Source organism: Oncorhynchus gorbuscha, linkage group LG26 (genome assembly GCF_021184085.1).
Source record: "Oncorhynchus gorbuscha isolate QuinsamMale2020 ecotype Even-year linkage group LG26, OgorEven_v1.0, whole genome shotgun sequence".
NCBI classification, from domain to species: Eukaryota; Metazoa; Chordata; class Actinopteri; order Salmoniformes; family Salmonidae; genus Oncorhynchus; species Oncorhynchus gorbuscha.
In genome coordinates, this window is record NC_060198.1 from 43,402,156 (window position 1) to 43,408,611 (window position 6,456).

Consider the following 6,456-nt stretch of genomic DNA (forward strand, 5'->3'; position numbering starts at 1 on the left):
GTGTATTGAATGGCTAGTAGAGGAACTTTGGGACAGAATAAACTGGTCTGTGAAGTGAATGTACAATAAAACCCATAAAAATCACTCCAAGATCAGTGCAAACCACTTACCCACTGTGCAAAAACATTGCATCACTGTTTCCATGTCATTTCAACCCCAAAAAACTGATTAGGTTTGCAGAAATTCATCAACGTAAGGGAATGTTCTATTTTTTTCCCACCTAACTTTGAACCTAAATCCGATGACAGGGTGAAATGTGTGGTTGATTTCAAGTTGAATTCACATTCAATTCAAGTTGGTTGACAGCTCAAACAAATGTAAATCCAAACTAGACATTGAACTGATGCCTGTGCCCAGTGGTTATGCATTAAATCAGTCAGGCTATTATGGTGAACATGCCCATTTCTGGGGTAATATGATGAAGCAAGAAGGGTAAACTCAAAGGGTAAAAATGTCACGATGTTCGTAATAATGAATGTCGGACCAAGGCGCAGCGTACGCTGAGTTCCACATAATTTAAAGAAGTGAAACTTTAGCAATGACTAAACGATGAACAAACAAACCGTGACTACAACACTAACTCAAAACATAAGCATTCAAACAATATCCCTTAACCCACAGGTGGAAATATGCAACTTAAGTATGATCCCCAATTAGAGACAACGATTACCAGCTTCCTCTAATGGGGAATCATACACAAACCCCAACATAGAAAATTAAACCTAGAACCCCACAGAAATAATAAACTAGACTGAAACCCCTAGTCACACCCTGACCTACTCTACTATAGAAAACACAGGCTTTCTATGGTCAGGTCGTGACAACAACAGAAGGGCAAACTTTAATCTGACATGACATTTGACATGATTTAGGGTTTTCGTGTATTTAGTGACTGGCTTTAACATTTATCAGCTCTGAATGGCTTTAACATTTATCAGCTCTGACTGGCTTTAACATTTATCAGCTCCGACTGGCTTTAACATTTATCAGCTCCGACTGGCTTTAACATTTATCAGCTCCGACTGGCTTTAACATTTATCAGCTGACTGGCTTTAACATTTATCAGCTCCGACTTTATCAGGCTTTAACATTTATCAGCTCTGACTGGCTTTAACATTTATCAGCTCCTTTAACATTTATCAGCTCCGACTGGCTTTAACATTTATCAGCTCTGACTGGCTTTAACATTTATCAGCTCTGACTGGCTTTAACATTTATCAGCTCTGACTGGCTTTAACATTGATCAGCTCTGACTGGCTTTAACATTTATCAGCTCTGACTGGCTTTAACATTTATCAGCTCTGAATGGCTTTAACATTTATCAGCTCTGACTGGCTTTAACATTTATCAGCTCTGACTGGCTTTAACATTTATCAGCTCCGACTGGCTTTAACATTTATCAGCTCCGACTGGCTTTAACATTTATCAGCTCCGAACATTTATCAGGCTTTAACATTTATCAGCTCCGACTGGCTTTAACATTTATCAGCTCTGACTGGCTTTAACATTTATCAGCTCTGAATGGCTTTAACATTTATCAGCTCTGAATGGCGACTGGCTTTAACATTTATCAGCTCTGACTGGCATTTATCAGCTCTGATTTAACATTTATCAGCTCTGAATGGCTTTTTATCAGCTCTGAATTTATTTATCAGCTCTGACTGGCTTTAACATTTATCAGCTCTGACTGGCTTTAACATTTATCAGCTCTGACTGGCTTTAACATTTATCAGCTCTGATGGCTTTAACATCAGCTCTGAATGGCTTTAACATTTATCAGCTCTGAATGGCTTTAACATTTATCAGCTCTGACTGGCTTTAACATTTATCAGCTCTGACTGGCTTTAACATTTATCAGCTCTGACTGGCTTTAACATTTATCAGCTATCAGCTCTGAAACATTTATCAGCTCTGACTGGCTTTAACATTTATCAGCTCAGCTCTGACTGGCTTTAACATTTATCAGCTCTGAACATTTATCAGCTCTGACTGGCTTTAACATTTATCAGCTCTGACTGGCTTTAACATTTATCAGCTCTGACTGGCTTTAACATTTATCAGCTCTGAATGGCTTTAACATTTATCAGCTCTGACTGGCTTTAACATTTATCAGCTCTGACTGGCTTTAACATTTATCAGCTCTGACTGGCTTTAACATTTATCAGCTCTGACTGGCTTTAACATTTATCAGCTCTGACTGGCTTTAACATTTATCAGCTCTGACTGGCTTTAACATTTATCAGCTCTGACTGGCTTTAACATTTATCAGCTCTGACTGGCTTTAACATTTATCAGCTCTGACTGGCTTTAACATTTATCAGCTCTGACTGGCTTTAACATTTATCAGCTCTGACTGGCTTTAACATTTATCAGCTCTGACTGGCTTTAACATTTATCAGCTCTGACTTTTAACATTTATCAGCTCTGACTGGCTTTAACATTTATCAGCTCCGACTGGCTTTAACATTTATCATCAGCTCTGACTTTATCAGGCTTTAACATTTATCAGCTCTGACTGGCTTTAACATTTATCAGCTCTGAATAAAGTCTGTGGTGGACTATTTATACATCTGTGCTCCACTTTTTTTCTTGTAGGGTCCAGAACATGTACAGCAGGTAAATACTGTTGTAATCCTGTGTATAAGAACTACATTATCTAAAGCAAAGGCTTTGTGTACATACTCATAGTGAGTGAGGAAGTACATCTTCCCACTAAGCTATTCTTTTTGTTTTTATGTATTGTAAGAAAGTTGTGTTGGGAAATGAGCTACGCTAGATTAATTATTGGCAGTGATTATTTTGGAAAGGATAAATGGTAGGTTATCAAAATGTTTTTCAGGCCCCACCTGCTCAAATATCTCAAAACTGCAGCTTTTTAATCACATTCCTTTTCTCTGCATTAGTTCACAGTATCATTTGACGGTGTAACTTAGCCAGAGTTCACTCATCACTACCATAAGAATCCTTGGCGCCTACGGGCAGTACGTACAACAAACCCACACTAGGAATCCTTTGATCCCATTGTTGGCGCCACAAGTCTTGCCCAGGTCAGATTCTAGTCACACTAGGGTCACAGTACAGCAAAACTGCTGCTCCTCCCTGGGCACCAGAAGGAATCCAGTCAAGGCCATGCCAGTTGTCTGTCACCACTTGGTCCACAGGTCACCAGAGCTCAATGCCTGTGTTATTGTTTAGGAGCGAGGGACACTGGCGTATTCCAGATGGCCGTTCCCACCCGTCACCCAAATGTCCTCACCCCAAGACCCAAATTAGACAGAGCTATACTTGTGTGAACAGACCCTGTATACATTTATTGGGACTTAAGAGTTATAAGATGGGAGGTAAGGACCCATTTGCATTAGTTAGTATATACACTGAATGTACAAAACAAAACACCTGCTCTTTTTATGACATAGACTGACCAGGTGAAAGCTAAGCTCCCTTATTGATGCCACCTGTTAAATCCACTTCAATCAGTGTGGATGAAGGAGGAGACAGGTTCATGAATGATTTTAAACCTTGAGACAATTGACATGGATTGTGTATGTCTGTCATTCAGAAGGTGAATGGGCAAGACAAAAGATTTAAGTACCTTTGAATGGGGTATGGTAGTAGGTGCCAGGTGCACCAGTTTGAGTGTGTCAAGAACTGCAACGGTGCTGAGTTTCACACTGATTAGTTTCCTGTGTGTATCAAGAAAGGTCCACCACCCAAAGGACATCCAGCCAACTTCACCCAACTTCAGGAAGCATTGGGTCAAGATTGACCAGCATCCCTGTCGAACGCTTTCAACATATTGGAGTCCATGCCCTGACGAATCCAGGCTGTTCTGAGAGCAAAACGGGGTGCAAATCAAGATTAGGAAGGTGTAAAATAATGATTTAGTATGTTTAAAAAAAACAACAATACAAAACAAAACATACAAACAACATTACAAAACATCCATTACATCACACCTGCCCAGACACACATGCTCACACCGCCATCTCCAGCGCCGCATCACTATCTGCCACACAGCCTCAAACTGCACCACTTCGTTTCTCTGTCACCCACGCACTTTCAACATTTAAATAAAGCATTTGACCTTTCCATAATGTGTTAACAATGGAGGATTGATCGATTTCCAGTTCAAATATATGTTTTTTCAAGATGATTGACCAAAATAAGTATAGTCCAACCTATTGAGTATCTCATTGCACCCTCATATGCAGACAGACAGAACACTGACTTTCGAGCATTCCCAGAAGGCATGTATTATTGAGTCATTGTTAAAATGACTGCCATTGAGCTGTAGAATTTGTGAATGTTGTCTCTTGTATAATACATTCTATACATTAGTTTAGTTTACACTGGATTAAGCATACATTTTGGTTACCTGTAATTGTGTTTATGTTCCAATATTTCCTCACTCTTGTGCCAATATCAGTTCTTTTAAGTCTTGGTTCCAATAGTTTTTTTTTTTTAAGAGATTGGATAGTTGGATAGGCTCTTTGCAAGTTTTGTATATCATATAAATATAGTTCTGACACATAGGATTCCCTCAACATTACTCTGGCGTCCAAAAGATTCTGTAAAATATACGTTTTAAGTTGCATGTTTTGAAAATATCTACATTGGTCAATCCAGAATTGCCTTTGATGTGGTCATGGAAATAAATGTATTTCCTAGTCATTTTGTTGATCTCTGCTCTTTAGGGTTCCATGACAACATGACCTCTCAGACTACTCTCTCTGAGACAGGAAGATATGTTTGCTTTAGGACATTTATACTGTATATAAATAACCCTTCTTACAGGTTTAGGATCTTCATTTGACCAGTTGGTAGAGCATGGTGTTTGCCATGCCAGTGGGGTGTTCGATTCGCACGGGGACCAGTACTGGATAAGAGTTTTAAAAAACGTATCCACTCACTACTGTAAATTGCTCTGGATAAGAGGTAAAATAATCCTGCAGCAACAGGATTTGGTCCCGTGCTCCTGCTTTTTCTATTCTCTCTTTTGCTAGTCCTCCCGGTTTTGACCCTTGCATGCCCTGACTCTGAACCCGCCTGCCTGACCATACTGCCTGCCCTGACCTCGAGCCTGCCTGCCACTCTGTACCTCCTGGACTCTGACCTTATTGTGATCTTTTTGCCTGTCCACGACCATTCTCTTGCCTGCCCCTTGGAAACTAATAAGTATCAGAAACTCGAACCATCCGTCTCCTGTGTCTGCATCTGGGTCTCACCCTGTGCCCTTATAGGTTGGTCAAAATGAGGCTACATGAAAAGTGGAATACTGTTAATATAACCGTGTGTTAATGTGGGTTTTCAATGAATTAATGTAAATTACAAAGCTTATCTGCATTTCCTGTGATCAAATTAAGTGCCTACAGTGGTGAGGTCTGCCACTAAGGTGTTGACAACACCATAACCAAAAAGAACACTGTCTCTATAACATTGTCAGAAACGCCACGTTGCACTCGGCTTCTTTGCTCTCAGCCCTCCTTCCTCTTCTAAGACAAATCATAACTGTACTAGCAAGACTAGCAGAAGTAAAGTTGATATACTGTTGAAGAAGTGTTACAGTATGTAACAGATCTCGTCTTCTTCTGAAGAGGAGTAGCGAGAAGGATTGGAGGACCAAAACGCAGCGTGGTAAGTGTCCATAACGTTTAATAAAAACAGAACACTGGAACAAACCAATAACGTGCATCAATGAAACAGTCCCGTGTGGCGACAAACACTGACACGGAAGACAAACACCCACGAAACACAGGTGGAAAAAAGGCCACCTAAGTATGATTCTCAGAGACAACGACACCTGCCTCTGATTGAGAACCATACTAGGCCGAACACAGAAACCAACATAGAAAAACAAACAGACTGTCCACCCCAACTCACGCCCTGACCATACTAAACAAAGACAAAACAAAGGAACTAAGGTCAGAACGTGACACAGTATGACAACGAATGTCTGTTGAACTACCCATCCCAGGTCTGGGATCGTTGTCATCATCTGACACTAATTAGCATAACGCAACGGACATAAATATTACTAGAAAATATTCCTATTCATGAAATCACAAGTGAAAGATATTGAATCACAGCTTAGCCTTTTGTTAATCACCCTGTCATCTCAGATTTAGAAAATATGCTTTACAGCCAAAGCAAGAAAAGCGTTTGTGTAAGTTTATTGATAGGCTAGCATAGCATTATGTCCAGCTAGCAGTAGGCAACTTGGTCACGAAAATCACAGAGCCATCAGGTGACCACTTACGCAATATAGTCGCTTACGCTCATTCTTCAACATAAATGCGTGAAACTGTCAAAATGCTGTAGACACCTTGGGGAATATGTAGAAAAAGGAATCTGGTTGATAGCCCATTCACTGCTCAATAGGGACGCATCGGAACGCAGGGCTTTCAAAATATGAGTCACTTCCGGATTGGATTTCTCAGGCTTTCGCCTGCAATATCA